Source organism: Labrus mixtus, chromosome 9 (assembly GCF_963584025.1).
Source record: "Labrus mixtus chromosome 9, fLabMix1.1, whole genome shotgun sequence".
NCBI lineage: Eukaryota > Metazoa > Chordata > Actinopteri > Labriformes > Labridae > Labrus > Labrus mixtus.
The window spans coordinates 3294222-3310586 of NC_083620.1; the positions used below are offsets into that span (position 1 = coordinate 3294222).

General features: G+C 39.2%; 1 protein-coding gene and 2 long non-coding RNA genes across 3 annotated transcripts in view; 1 reads left to right on the forward strand and 2 right to left on the reverse strand.

The window, feature by feature from the left end:
- LOC132980058 (RNA-binding protein Musashi homolog 2-like) overlaps positions 1-10582 on the forward strand; it is a 58585-nt gene extending 48003 nt beyond the window's left edge. The window contains exon 15 of the mRNA XM_061045960.1: positions 10037-10582. The gene's annotated coding sequence lies outside the window, so the exon portion shown is untranslated. The remainder of the gene's footprint in view (positions 1-10036) is intronic.
- On the reverse strand, positions 570-870 carry LOC132980056 (uncharacterized). The gene is made up of 2 exons (XR_009674127.1): positions 758-870; positions 570-688 (listed from the first exon to the last, which is right to left on the reverse strand). It is a non-coding gene; the product is annotated as an uncharacterized LOC132980056 (long non-coding RNA).
- A 3079-nt stretch (positions 10583-13661) lies between the features above and the next one.
- LOC132980061 (uncharacterized) lies at positions 13662-14690 on the reverse strand. Its single transcript, XR_009674128.1, has 2 exons — positions 13966-14690; positions 13662-13729 (listed from the first exon to the last, which is right to left on the reverse strand). It is a non-coding gene; the product is annotated as an uncharacterized LOC132980061 (long non-coding RNA).
- Positions 14691-16365: the final 1675 nt, after the last annotated feature.

Below are 16365 nucleotides of genomic sequence, written 5' to 3' on the forward strand. Positions count from 1 at the left end.
ACGGATCTCATATTAGGCCCCTACACCACAGCCTCATTAATCCTTGAGATATTACTATAACTACAACTCTATTACACAAAGGACCCATTGAAAGACTTAAACTATAGTCGTCAACATTTAACTTTTTAATTCCACACATTTTGAAAGAAGACGATCCCTTTATTTTAACAATCCACACTATAGAGCGCCACAGGAATGAGTCCTAAAACCCAGAAGTAAGTTAGCATTTGAGCGCCATGGGGTCTAACGTCTAACCACAAACCCATTCAAAATCCCCATTGACTTTTAGACGCCTGAAATAAGGTCTGTGGTTAACACAAGCTGAAGAGATGTTGGTGTTTTGTTAGACCACATAAACTACGTTAGGTAATACCCCCACTTGTGAATTTTGAAGTTTTTACTCGTCTTTAAAAAGGCGGTTGCTAATAAGTGGCTAAATGTGACTACAGTGGTTGTCGGGGACATTAAACGTCATCACGCCGGACACAGAGGCCGGGAACTCTCTCACTAGTCGGAGATGTCTCCTGTAGGTTTAATCTTTAGGTTAAGGTGAATATTATGTTAGTAAACTATTTATTAAGCTACGTGGATTAGTTTATCAGAGATCATCTGAAGCATAACGCTAGTGACGTCACAATCATCCGACCGTGGTGTAGTTAGCTTGTAGCATAACGTTAGCTTTTTACTTCTGTCGGCCGCATTAACACTTCAAACATCATAAAAATGATGTTCATCAGTGAAGATTATCCTGCTGAACAAAACGCCTACGCTTCAGAAACGTGTGTTTAACACAGAGATTATTTTCTGCAATGATCCAAAATCCAATGAAAAAATCCCATAGGAGAATTCTCATTAGACCCCATGGAGATGCTACTTCAGGGTTGGCCTACAAAAATACGTCATATGGTTTGTTCTCTATTGAAAAGTACTGAAGCTTGGGCGTCAGATTGCCAAGCGGTTATGACAGCACCACACAGAGTACTGAGGGTGTAGTCCTCTTTCCTCCAATGTCCTCCAATATTTATCTTTTTAATGTGTGTAAGAGAAGAATGAGTCCATCAAAAATTGCATTTTCAATGTTGGGATTTGTTCATTGGAGTATTGCCAATGTATTTGTGCAGTTGAGACAGTGTAGTTTTGCGTTTTCTTGTAATACACAGCGTTGGGTATCCAGCACTTTTTTTATTGCTGTAAAGTTATTGATATTATTTTAGCATTTTACAAGAATTTAATCAAAGTTTGAAATTCTGTAGGGACTTGTGAGAAATAGGAACTCTCGAAAATGCCTGGGGCAGACTGTACTTAAATCTTGTAGAAATTGTCAGGAGTGCATGTGTGAAAGCGGTTTGTGAAACACGGCTGACAGGCTCCTGGAGCTCAGTAGCATTCAAAGAAATCAATCCAAAGCACAGCTGATGCTCTCTGCACACTGCATGAATCAGTTTCATCTTCATAAAGATGTTAGACTGTAATCGTCCTCACTGCTGTCCAACTAAAGGCAATATTTAAATCTGATTTATTTTCAGTTTGTCTTTCTTCCTAACGATGAACTGTTGTTTATTACCTCACACCTGTGTGTGTTTTTCTACAAGAGGAGGTGTTTTAATATGACCGAAGTTTATAAGATGTAAAGGTAAGAGCAGATTTATCAGAAATACGTTTATTTATAACTCAGCTGGGGTTTGGTTTAGCTTGAATATGAGTTGACTTATTTTCTGTCTTTATATTTTGACTGTTGTTGATTCTAATCACTGCACACACACACACACACACACACGCACACACATGCACACAAACATACACAAATGAAAAAAATCTAAGGAAAATCAAATGTATCTTTAATTTAATGTAAATAAGATGTGTCATAACTGAGACTGTGTCTGAAATCACCACTACTCACTATAGTGCACTGTGAAGTGAATATAACATGTTCTAGTGTTGTCTGAATTCTGAGTGAGCATTATCAAACCCTGTATGGTGCACCCATTGTATCCCAAATATCAGTAGTGACCAGGGCATGAAATCCACAGGGGACCCCCCCAACAGGCATTCATCCCCATTATATCATAAATAATTTAACACAAACAAAATGATTGTGGAACGCAAACATTTTTTATTGCCAAAGTTTACATTAGTCTTATATTTAAATTTAAATATAAAGAACATTAAAAACCTTAATTCACAAACATGGGTTTTCACAGCAATAATGCATACAAGACTGAGTGCTGTCAGATGGGGCCCCCTAAGGGAGTTTTCCTATTTTCATTGAAAACTTTGCACAATTTGAGCCACTGCTGTGGTCTAAAGTTTGTCAGCCTTGGGGCCCCCTACTGACCCAGCAGCCACAAGCAGTTTCCTGATCAGCTCCTCTGCCCACAATGCATTGTGAGAAGTATAGTGTATAACCGATTGTCACTAAGGAAGCAATATACACCATCATGCATTGTGATGAAATGTATCTTTTCTGGCACACGTTGATATGTTGATTAATGTGCACTGTCCTAATTAAATAAATAAATATAGTACCCTACAGAGAACTGTCTACGTGAGGGGAGAGGGAAAGAGTGTGTGATTTCAGACAAAACCTTGGTTATCATTAAAGTATAAAATGGTTTATAAATTGACAATGTTTTTCTTTCTCTCTATGTTAATATGAATATTTTTTGTAATTCCTTTTAAGAGCATGGGACGCTGAATGCTGGACTGTTTCTTAAATTGAACTAAAATCTTAACCTCATGTTTGTTTGATGTCCACTGAGAAGAGAAACATGTAAGTTCACTTGTATGAAAGGTTGAATATTTCTTTGTGGTTGTTAATGATTGTATCTATCAGTAATAATCCAATGTACTGTAACACCATCATGTTCATCATTTATATATTATAACATATATACAAGATGAGCTTCTATAAAGTGTTGTCTTTGTAGTGATCTGTACACACCTTCAAATCTCCCCTCGCTACACTTCTAGATGTTTTGTAGTAACAGTAGATGATATGATCGTATACTCTGTAAATAATCTTAAAAGGTAGAACTTTTCCTTTTTATTCTTTTGTTCTGTGCTGCTCTCTCGTGGTTTGAACCAAAGCTCACTGAAAGTATTTAAAGGATTTGTATTTTGTTTCTTTTAAAGACAATAATGGATCCTCCCTGCTGAATGAATAAAAAAGATGTTTGTTAAGATTTTATTTCATTTGTAGAAAAGCATAATCTGTTATTGTCATGTTATAGGGGCGCTGGTGGCGCAGTGGTTAGTGTGCACGCCCCATGTATGGCGGCTGTAGTCCTTCAAGCAGGCAGCCCGGGTTCAAGTCCGACCTGTGGCTCCTTTCCTGCATGTCATTCTCCTCTCTCTCTCTGATTTCCTACTCTATCCACTGTCCTATCTCTCCAATAAAGGCCCAAAAAGCCCAAAACTAAATCTTAAAAAAGAAACTAAAAAACAATGACGATTATAGATGCCATTCATCTGATCTCTGTATTTTATTTTAGTTGTATCAAAATGTGTCAGTGCTCTGTGCTCCTACTTTTTAATTTGTTTATTCTTTTTTACTTGTTAATTAATTTAAACCCAAAATCAGACTGATTTTTTTACCCTTGGGTCGAGGAAACCGCTCCTATTTATGTCAGATTATCAATTCCTAAATGAAGCCCTCATTAAATTGCTGTTACTTGTCTTTTTTCTGACCCGATTTCTTCCACAGCCTTAGAAAACTGTTTTTTTTTTTTGGACTTGCAGTGAAGCAAAGATAACTGTGATAATCAGAACAGAAGACCATTTTCCTACATCGTTATGTATGTAAATTTAAGAATATACACTACAAGGATTAAAGGGAGAAAGGATCAGGCAGTCATGTTGTCATGAGCTCAATAACAATGACATTTTCTTCTTTATCAGAGTACAAAGTCATGTCATCGTCTTCTTTGGATGAACAATTTCTGCAGTTTTAATGCAGGAGTATGACCTAATGAGGGAGAAAGTTGTAGTAGCGCTGCCAGCCTGGTCCTTGACACTGTATTCCAGCATGCTTTTCACAAATAAGCAGCCAGAACACACACTGAAAAATGGGATGTTTACGATAAATGTCGATACAGTCCTTTGCCTCTTCATCATAATTTGTTTCAGACCTGAGCTTGAACATTGAAAACAGAACCTCGACCTCACTGACAAAGCAGAGGGCATTCATGATGTGCTTCAGTAAAGCGTGGCGGCATATTCAGCCTATTAATTTGAACATATTTATTGAATATGAATATGATCTTAGGAGTCTGTGCCTGTGTTGAAGTATGAGCTGTTGACTTTTCAGGGGTCTGATCCCGTTCTTCATTTTCTCATGCAGATTGATTTAAACTGGTAACTCTTCCTTTCAAGGTAGCATGGCGCTGTCTTTTCTGTAATTAACTGTACCCTTGAAAGTTTGCAGTGTTTTTATCTAACATGTGAGAGAACCAATGAGCTGACAGTGTTTGAATATTTATATTGTGAAGTGTACTACTGATGCACTGAAGCGTTAATAATAGGTGATCACTGTTAAAGCTCATACTGATGGTAGCTTGAATGTTCAGATACACCAGGATCACAGGGATTAAGATTGGAGAAGGAAAAAGTTAGATCTCAATGTTGCATACTTTTTCCAATGAAGCAAATAAATAAAAGTAATAACTATGCTCTACAATAATAACTGTATGTGGCACAAGCAGTTGCACAAAGGGATTTTTCTCCCATCGTGCTGCAGAAGTAGATCGTCTGAGGTCTATGGATATCTTGTTGTCCGATCATTTATTTACTGTAAAAACATTTTTAAATCCTGAGAGCTGACTGAAAGGACCGTCTGTCTGAAAGAATCTCTCAGCACCTCTTGGATGGCTTATTTAAGTCCTGATGTGAAAAATGAAATAATAAAATGAAATAAAAAGACAAAATAAAAGGAAGCTGTGGGTGGGAAAATCTAGTTTTATATTTTACCTTAAATAATGCTATCAGCTATGTTAGCTAGGACATAAACACAGAAGTGTTTATGACAGTAAGAGCTATTAATTTCATTAATTAAATATGGGGCCGTTAAGGGCTTTAAAGTCATATAAAAATCTATTTTAATACTCCCTTGTGTTTGTTACATAATTTGTTGTATTGTTAGTCTATGTCTTATGAGAAGACTTTCAGATTATCTTATTAAAATATATTTTTAACATATTTATAGCAAAAATATGTAGGATTGCTGAGTGGAATAGCTGAATGAATACAAACTTAATTAAAAATGTGTGTTCCTTATGTCCCTGTCTCTGGTCCTAAGAATTTTCAGCAGATTTTACTGTGTAGTTTTGGTGGCAGTTAAAGGTAAAGTCTGCTCAACTTGCATAGAGACGCTTTGATATTTAATTTTGAGATTTTATTATGAAAAATCTGTGACAGGTGACACGAAATCTTCAATGGATTATTGTTCCTCATGTCCCTGGCTGTAGTCCTGGAAATTTACAGTGGAGGAAATAATTATTTGATCCCCTGCTGATTTTGTAAGTTTGCCCTATTTCAAATAAGTGAGTGGTCTATAATTTTTATGGTACTTTTATTTTAACAAACAGAGACAGAATATATAAAAAAAAGTCCAGAAAAAAAAAAACTCCATAAAGTTATAAATTAATTTGCATTTGATCGAAGGAAATAAGTATTTGATCCCCATGTAAAACATGACTTAGTACTTGGTGGAGTGACCCTTGTGGCAAGCACAGAAGTCAGACGATTGTTGTAGTTGGTCACCAGGTTTGTACACATCTCAGGAGGGATTTTGGTCCACTCCTCTTTACAGATCTTCTCCAAATTCTGAAGGTTTCGAGGCTTTCGCTTTGCAACTCGAACTTTCAGCTCCCTCCACAAATCTTTTATAGGATAAAGGTCTGGAGACTGGGTAGGCCACTCCATGACCTTAATGTGCTTCTTCTTGAGCCACTCCTTTGTTGCCTTGACGTATGTTTCGGATTGTTGTCATGCTGGAAGACCCATCCACGACCCATCCTCAGTGCTCTGGCTGAGGAAAGGAGGTTCTCGTCCAAGACCTTACGGTACATGCCCTCATCCATCGGCCCCTCAATGCGGTGAAGTTGTCCTGTACCCTTAGCAGAGAAACAGCCCGAAAGCATAATGTTTCCTCCTCCATGCTTGACGGTGGGGACGGTGTTCTTGGGTTGGTATTCAGCATTTCTCTCCCTCCAAACACAACAACTCCAGTTTATGCCAAAGAGTTGAATTTGGTCTCATCCGACCACATCACCTCCCAAGCCTTCTCTCAATCATTTAGGTGTTCACTGGCAAACTTCAGACGGGCCAGTACATGTGCCTTCCTGAGCAGGGGGACCTTGCGGGCACTGCAGGATTTAAATCCATTATGGTGCAGTGTGTTTCCAATGGGTTTCTTGCTGACTGTGGTCCTAGCTGCCTTGAGATCATTACAAAGCTCCTCCCGTGTAGTTCTGGGCTGATCCCTCTCCCTTCTCATGATCATCCTTACCCCACGAGGTGAGATCTTGCATGGAGCTCCAGACAGAGGGTGATTGATGGTTATTTTAAATTTCTTCCATTTTCTTATAATTGCACCAACAGTTTCTCCTTCTCACCGAGCTTCTTGCTGATGGTCTTGTAGCCCAGTCCAGCCTTGTGCAGGTCTAAAATCTTGTCCCTGATGTCCTTTGAAAGTTTTTTGGTCTTGCCCATGGTGTTGGATTGGTTGGAAAGGAAGAGATTGATTCTGTTGACGTGTCTTTTTTACCCATAACGAGCAGTGATTAGGAGAACTTTCTCAAAGTGACAGGACTAATCTGAGTGCCTCCCGGGCACATAACCGGTCTGGGGGAGCCAGAATTCGTGTTGGTTTGTAGGGGATCAAATACTTATTTCCTTCAATCAAATGCAAATGAATTTATAACTTCATACAATGTTTTTTTTTCTGGACTTTTTTTTTTTGATATTCTGTCTCTGTTTGTTAAAATAAAGGTACCATAAAAATTATAGACCACTCACTTCTTTGTAACTGGTCAAACTTACAAAATCAGCAGGGGATCAAATAATTATTTCCTTCGCTGTATAGCAGGATTTACTGTATAGTTTTTTAAATAATTAAAGGTAAATTCTTCTCAAAATTGCATTGAGAGCTTTGATATTTTATTCATATTGATTATTTTATTTTGAAAAAACTGTGACAGGTGACAAGAAACTTTCAATGGAATCATATTCCTCATGTCCCTGGCTGTAGTCCTGAGAATTTCTAGCAGAGTTTACTCTATAGTTTTTTTGAATAGTCAGATACAATAAACAGATTTTTCAAAATATAAATAAATAAATAATAAATATGACTCAAATATTAGTGTCTTGATGCAATTTGAGCAGACTTTACCTTTAGTTATTTAAGCTATACAGTAAAATCTGCTGAGAATTAGATTATAGTCAGGGACATGAGGAACAAGAATCCATTGAAAGTTTCTTGTCACCTATCACAGACCTTAAAAAATAAAATATTGAATATGACTAAAATATCAAAGTGTCCTAATGCAATTTGAGCAGACTTTACTTTTAATTATCTTCAAAACAATATAGTAAAATCTGCTGAAAATTCTCAGGACCACAGCCAGGGACACGAGGAACAATAATCCATTGGCATTTTGTTGTCACCTGTCACCGATTTTTCAAAATAAAACGTAAAATATGATTAAAACATCAAAGTGTCCTAATGCAATTTTAGCAGACTTAAACTTTAACTATCTCAAAAACTATACAGTAAAACATGTGGAAAATTCTCAGGACCACAGCCAGGTACATGAGGAATAAAAATACAGTGAAAGTTTATTGTCTTAACATTGTGTTTTTTTCTGTCAGCAGTTATTATTGATGGTATCTTTTGCTAAAATACGCGACCGCATTCATTCTTTTTGGGCGCTCAAAGCACCTGTAGCGTAAACCCTGGTATAGACACGCAGCATTAGCAGTATAAAACGTTCCAAAGAGCATTTGCTCGTGATTGCGGAGCATTTTTCTGTGACGGATTAGAGAAAACATCAGTGATGAAATCTAAGTTAACTGAGGAAGTTAACTTAGATTTCAAGTTAACTTGAAATCTAAGTTAATGTAGGCTAAGAAGATAAAGAAACGTCACCTAATCTATCTTACGACGCACGCTTTGACATTTGAGGAAATTTTGTTAATGCAGATGCACATGACAGAAATAAACACGAATAAAAAAAAAAACAGCTTGAGCTCGAATGAATCCATCAACTGTCTAAGAAAGCTAAAGTACTTTCTTATGTCTTTGGTGAGGGATGGCATGTTTTGTGGTGAGGAGCAGAGCACACAGGGCTGTGGCTCTTCTGCGCATCAATTTGATGTTAACTTGCGTCTCTTACCACACTTTAATGAAAAGGATTCAGACACTTTTTTCTTGTTGTTTGAACGTGTGTCTAGACTAAAGCGAGATGTTGGTCTGATGCTGACTGTGCACTGATGCTTCAGTCTGTTCTCAGAGGTAAGGCACAAGAAGCCTATTCTTCTTTGAGTTCTGAAGACACTAAGATAGCCTAAAGTCAGCTGTACTGTAAGCATATGAACATGTGCCTGATGCATATCGTTTTAGAGTCTTGAAAGGAAAAACATTTGCTAGGGATCTGTCCACTCACTTTAAGAGGTGGTTAACTGCGCTTGATGTCACTTCATTTGATGGGTTGTGTAAACTGATGATTTTGGAGCAATTTAATAATATAAGAATCAGGCCAAACATTGAGTGATCTATTTTAAACAAAAGGACAAGAACAAAATGTGAAAGCAGAAGATAAACAAGAATAAATGCAAATGAAGGACTCAATTAGAAACAATAGGTCTGGAAAGGCTGTTAAGGTAAAAACAATACAATTGAAGAAGTGAAAAAATAATAGAAGAGAAGTAACGAGCAAAACATGCCTACGACTGCTGAGGCCGCTGTTTGTGCCGAAGAATCTGTGTTGCTTCATAAGAGCAGTTTTAGAGCGCATGAGGCTTCTGGTTACCGTGGAAACGCCTCTGTTTTGCTGTCTGAGATGCGTTCATATAAACTTGGAATTTTGAGATCTGAGCCTTATAAGGCAGGTGTTAAAGTTAATAAGAGTAATGTCTGTAACTATTGCCATGAGGAGGGACATTGGAAGTTAGATTGCCTGTGACAAAAGGAGTGCAACATGTTAAACCAGCTGCCTGTGCTGCACCTGTTAAAGATTGTTGTGTTTCTGAGCGGCTTACCTCTCACTCGTGTGAAACTGATGTTTTGGCAGCATATGCACCTTCATTAGAGATGGGTTGGTGTCAGGAAGTGATGAAAGTCCTGAGGGACAGTGGGGCTTATGGTTCTTTCATTGTTGATTCTGTTTTGCCTCTTTCTGGAGAGACTGACACTGGAGACTCTAAGTTGTGGGATGGGGTGGATCATTCCCCCTGTTCCTTTAGACAAAGTGCTTCTTGACTGTGAGCTGGTTAAGGGTGAGGGAGCCGTTGGTGTGCATCCAGCGTTGCACATTAAAGGTGTACACTTTATTTTTGGTAATGGTCTGGTAGGTGGCAGAGTCTGGAGTGACACTCCACCATTACCTGTCACTTCCTGTCCAGTTGATCCAGTGTCTGATGAAAACTCCATAGTAACGCAGAAGGTTCTTTCATCCTGTGCCACTACAGGTGTTATGGCTAGTCAAACAAATGCCCCTTGAGGGTTGTGAGAATGTTGTTTTGGAGGCCCCATCTACAGTATGTATGAGCCTCCATGTCACAAGGAAGTAGTGCAGGAGCAATCGGTGATATATATCGTCTGAAGGAAATATTTGAGTGTGTTTTACCTTTTTCTGATATAAGTAGTGCTGGGACAGGCTACTTCTTGCAAAACGTGTTGCTGTTAAGAAAATGGGTACCTGTTTGTGTCTTCACAGACCATTAATGTACTGTGACACGTGGGTTTAATATATTGTACTTGTGTTTTCTGATAACCTGCTCTGTTCTGTTGCCATGCCTGTCCTCTTATGTTGCTCCTCAGGTACCAGGGGTTGCTGAGAATGGGTGGGGGTGGACATGCAGCGATCAAATCTAGTCAAAAGGTCATGTATTAATCAAATTATTAGTACCAAATTGTTTTTGTTATTTTGAGTATTCAGTTCAGTTATTTGAGTAATTATGTAGATATTTTACACAGTAGGTTGATATAATGCTGGTGGTCTCCTTGGGACACTGACTTTTTTGGTGGGAGGGGGGTGACGGTCACTGCCTTGGTTTATGAACAGGCTATACTAATTGGTTCTGTCTCCCTTTTCCTAGAGGATTTGGCTGGTCCAATTTGGAGAACCTGGGCCTGTTGCTCTAAGGGCATAAAAGCCCAACCCCAGGACGGAGCTCTGGATCTCTCTCGTGCCACAAAGACTCCCATCGATCATTATTAGCACATTTTAGACTTTGTAACAAAATTGTTTCACAACACCCCACACTTCATTTATGCCACACATCCGCATTCACACTACTGACCTTACTGGTGGACACACTCCATGTTTGCAGTTATCATGTCATTAGTACAATAAATCATTATTGTTTGCAAGTTACCTGGTGTTGTTTCTCATGTTTGTTACGGCCCTAGGTTATGCCAATACATTGTATATATACATATGTACGTAAATACTCTGTCGACTTGTTGACTTAAGAAGTTGGAAATTCTGAGTTGCCGGTCTGATACCTCACTTGTTAAAAAAAACATATATACCTATGTTGAAAATAACAACATACATAACCATCTAGAAAAAAACGGCATACATACCAATGTCGAAAAAAACGACATACATTCCTATATTGGGAGAATTGGCAAACAAACCTATGTATAAAATAACACCATGCAAACCTATGTCTAAAATAACGACATACCAACCCATGTCGAAAATAACACCATACATACCCATGTAGAAAATAACGACATACAAACCTATGTTGAAAAAAACGACACATTACTTGTTGTGTCAAATCCCAATTCATTCACAAGAGCACATTCACACTCTGATGCACTCCAAACCTGGAGAGGGCGACCACATGCAAAATAAGTTGGTGGAACCCAAACTCTTGGAAAGTGCTCCTAGAGGGACCATATTCACCTGCGCACCCACTGGAAAAGCATGGCATGAAATGTTTGGAGGTAGCTCAGTTAGCCCTCTCACCTGCTCCTGGAAACAGGGCACGACCACAGCTCCTGATCAATCAGAAGATGCAACTTGTACGAAAAAACAACTTTGAATGTGGATGATGTGTTGAGGTCGTGCTTCTCCATGACTGTTTGGTTGAATTAGTAAGTAAAATGCAGTTTAAGTTGGACAATTTTGGGTATGCTAATTTAAACTTGTGTATTATGTTGAAACTTTATGTGAACTTAATGATTAAGTATGTATATTGTTACTTTAATCATTACATTGGTTTGAGATCCTAGGTTAATTTGAATGACTTTGTTTGTTTGAGAATCAAGTAACGGTAACATTTATTCTTTAGGAAAACTTCGAGGGAAAATGTTTATTGGAATTTATTTGAGACTAATGCATGTCTTTTCTGTTTATCTTGAAGGTTATCAACCTATTCCATTCACTCATATTCCATCATTCTGTTTACGTCCATCAAACCCAAAACCATCTACAAGAAAATAAAAATCAAAGAATAAGAAGAATTGAGTTGTCCTTTGCATCCTTCAACAGTTGATCAAGCAGTTTTTCAAGTTTGGGCAGAGTTGTGGTCACAAAAACACACAGAACTTGACATTACTATATTGGGAGAATCAGCAAACAAACCCATGTCAAAAATAACACCATACCAACCCATGTCAAAAATAACACCATACATTCCCATGTCGAAAATACGGACATACCAACCCATGTCGAAAATAACACCATACAAACCCATGTAGAAAATAACGACATACACTCCTATATTGGGAGATTCGGCAAACAAACCCATGTCGAAATAAACACCATACAAACGAAAATAACACCATACCAACCCATGTCGAAAATAACTACATAAAGACTTATGTCTAACGTAATGACATACATACTCATGTCGAAAAAAACCGATAAATACCTTTTGACGAAATAAACTACATTAATTGCTGTCGAAAAAAACGGAAAAAAACAACATACTTGTCTTTTTTTTTTAAATAACGACATATATACCTATCTTGAATAGAAAGACTTACTTACCGAAAGTATGTAGAAAAAAACCTGACATACTGTGCTGAAAAAACTATGTACATACATACATACACTTACATGGCAGAGAATGAGTCAATTATTTCAGTATCAATCTTTTTCAGTCAGCTAAAAAAAACTCCTCAAAAGGAGCTTTAAATATACATCAACAAATATCCAATACAGCGCAGTAGTTGTAAACGTTGTAACCTTCTTTCTACTGACAAACAAAAAACCTCAGATCTTTATTTGCTCTATTTTAATCAATGTGTCTTCATCACCTCACTCCATCAGGTTGTCTCTGATAGAAGTTACCCTTTGGGCCTCCACAGTGCAGCAATCACCCTTTCTCCTCTTCTCTACTGTGTTAATGATGAATATTAAACTTTGTCCTCAATATCATTCCCATCATGTCTTTACACACTCAGTCCAATCAGATCCATGTAACACCTGGCCCTGTGTGATTTTACAAAGAACACTAATTAACAGTCCAATCAGCCTGAACAGCAGAGATCTCTCTGCAGACTGCTGAAGCTCCTGGTAAACAACATCTTAACTTATGTGAGACGTTTGGTCTGTGAGCAATACTCGATAATATTCATTTTCGGTTTGTTTAAAATCATTGAATATGTTGATATCTTCACAAACTAGCTGCTAAAAAAAAATAGCATTTTATTCTAGGGATTGGTTCATGTTTTATGGATTTCTCAAGTTCTTCGTACCGACCCTGCCAAAACTTGCAGCTGCATTAATCAGATCACCTACACCTGGTTTAAAATATCATATCATCTACTAATCCTTTTTTGTAACCTAAAATATAATTTGATTATGTGTTATGACCCGGCTCGTGTGGGGAAAGGGAAGAAACATAAAACCAGTTGTTTTGCTGGCTGACCAAGCTTCTTAAAGGTGTGTGGCTGCAGGGTTGTCCTCTGATTGGTTAATTGCCTCCTGCAGCTGTGTTCCAATCAAGCTTTTCCAGCAGGCAGCACAGGTGAACCAAATCAGGCTTGGAGGATTGACTCATCAACACACAGGGGCCCTTTCCGAATTGTCACAGTTCAGTAGGCAGTACGTACTTTTCAGTAGGGAGTTTCAGTATACTGAACTTGGTCATTCAGTATGCATTTTTTGGGTCCACCTCAGTATACTGAACATTTCAGTATGGATACTAACTTCCGGGTTTCATGCAGTATGGATCGGATGCGTGCTTTCAGGAAATGAATTGTGTTTTATCACCCACAATGCTGTGCGAAATTAAACGTAAATCGTCACGTCCGCCTCCAAATCAAAACAAACGAGCGTGGATTAATTTAATAAATTTTTAATCTAGAGTTAAAGTCCCGACTGAAATCACTACTTTTAATTAACAACAGAAAATAAAACTGTTCCGCCCTCGTTAAAGAGTCCCCTTCCTCAGCTAGACAGACAGATAACTCCTTCCACATTCCGTAGTCAATAAATGTTGATTTATTTGCGTGCCACCGTTATTCATTGACAGAATGCAAAATGGAGTAAAACTGTAATAAAGTAAAAGGAAACAATCAGTTATGATACACATGATCAATAAACATATCTGTGTGGTATAACATGCTTGTCAATGTCAATCAAATTAACAGTATGTGACTGAAAATATATCTGACTGAAAACTATCACTTAGCGAACAAGGTATACAAAAATCATGGTCTAACATAGCCATCTGCATAAAATGAAAGCATGGGTGCAAAAAGAAACATCTTAATCACACTTTACTCACAGACAATGATTATACAGTTCCTTCTTAGTCCAGGATGGATTTAGATCCTTCATAAGGCAAGTGTCCACAACATGCTCTTATCAATGAATGAGAAACCCAAAATGGCCTCCTACAGTGAGCCATGAGGTCCAAAAACACAACAACAAATGTAGCACCCCCTAGTGGCTGCAAGGTGACCTACAGCTCCTTGCTTAGGCCAGAACACTCCCCGCCTGGTATCTAAAAGGATGCCACCACAACTGTACAATGCACTCTAACACAAAACAACTACAATGTCTCTGGGGAAAGGAGTAGAACAATCTCTGAGACAGGGCGTAGAAAGGTCTTGAATGAACCATTGTTTGCTGTCTTGATTTCCACCTTTCTCACCTTGCCATCTGCGCTGGGGAATGTCTTGACCACAATACCAAGGGGCCAATAGTTTCGTTTTACCTGCTTGTCTTTGAGTATTACAATGTCTCCAGCTTGAAAATTATGTATTTCCTTTTGCCATTTTCTCCATTTTTCAGAGAGGGTAGGTACTCTGTCCTCCAACGATGCCAAAAGGTGTTGGCCAGACCTTGGACTTGCCTCCACTGCTTGCCATAGAGATTGTCGTCATCAAACTCTCCTTTCTAACCGTTGTGCAAAGGGAGCTAAGAGAGGCCCATTTCGTTGTTCGTGAACCTTGTGCACCTGAATTATATCCCTTCCTAAGAGAAGCAAAATATTGGCCTTGGGGTCAAGAGGGGTCATTATCCGGTAGCTGGTCACACTCGATGAGTGTGGGGAGGATAAGACTGGTCTTCTCATCTGCAGATTCTACAATGAAACCCCTTGCTCTCCAGCCTGCAGTCTCTGACACACCTGCACACGTTCTGAGTGTGTAAGGGGAGGTGTAATGAACTATGTCAAACATCTTGAAAAGTCTGATCTGGCCAGAGACCTGTTGCTTTGGTCATCTAAAATGGCATATACCTTGGTTTTCCTCTCTGGCTGACCCTTTGGGTATACGTAAACTAGGCAGATTTTGGAACAAGACTTCCCTATTGTGCTGCCTCCACAGACCTCTGTGCAGGTTGACGTAGTGATTAGAGAAGAGTGAGCTTCCTCTGCCTCCCCGCCATGCTGTTCAGAGGGGTTAAGCTGTGGTTTAGTTGACCAGGGTGCTGGGCTGGCGTGAAGAGCTGCAATGTGCTTCTCACTGCTGCACTCAGAACACGGTATAACTGCTTTGCAGTCCCTTGCTTGGTGCAAAGTTGAGGAACAGCAACGAAAACATATCCCCTTTTCCCTAAGGAAGGTTTTTCGTTCCTCCAGGGGCTTCACTCTGAAGACTCTGCACCTCTGCAGGGGGTGGGGCCTTCTTATGAATAGGACATTGCTTCTTAAGGTTGTCTAATCCGTTGGCTTCAACTTTCTCCTGAGTATTCTCCACTTCTGTTCTGTATACAGCTACAGGTGTTCTTAAAGATTTCAGATTGAATCTCTCTCCCTTATGTGACGGGATGCTTGAGTTTGCGGTGACGAAACTTGGGTTGTTCCTCATCCTCGCCTCTTCACGAATGAAGCTAGAGAAGATGGAAAACGGTGGGAAGGTTATGTGGTTTTGTTGTTTGTACCATGTCCCATCCATTTTTCCTGAAGGCTGAATGGTAGTTTCTCCAAGATAGGGTGAATGCCACGTGCTGTACCTAGGTAGGACAGTGCTGGTAAGTAACCCTCCTCTTTGGCTGCTTCCACTTCAAAGAGCAGATCACCTAACTCTCTCAGATCCATAACACTCCTCTAACCTCTCCCAGACCATACTAAGGGCTGCAGCAGGGTGTCTGATGTGAACTGACCTCACCCTCCTCACATGTTCAGCAGACTCCGGTCCGAGCCACTTAACAAGCAGGTCTAGTTCTTCACTCGGTTTCAAGTCCAGATCTTCTATTGCATTGGAATGTGGACTTCCATGCCCAATAATTCTCCAGTCTATCGTTGAATTTCGTGAGTCCGGCTGTAAGACGGTCACGGCGAGCTAAAAACTTAGCTAGATCTGTAACATTGGAACGTGGCTCAGCAGGCTCATTGGCTGCTCCTGTACGTAGCTGGTCGTTATCTTCTGTATTGTCTCTGGGTGCCATGAGCTTTTAACCATTAATCCAGCCAATGGCGTGCTCCCTTCGCCTTCCCTTTTAGGCTCGAAACTAACTTGTGGACATCTCTTTGTAGAGGTTGCTTCGATAGGAGATGGGGCGTATAGAGATGAGTGCCGCCCCACATGTTGGTTATACATAGGTATGTGATGTGAGGAAGAGTCACTATGTTGCTTGTGATTAGCCTCTTCTGGGCGAGCCAAGTTAACTTCAGCATTAGGATGTGGACTGTATTGGGGTGCTAATGGCTGATTAGCGTTTATGAAGGCATACTGGTGTT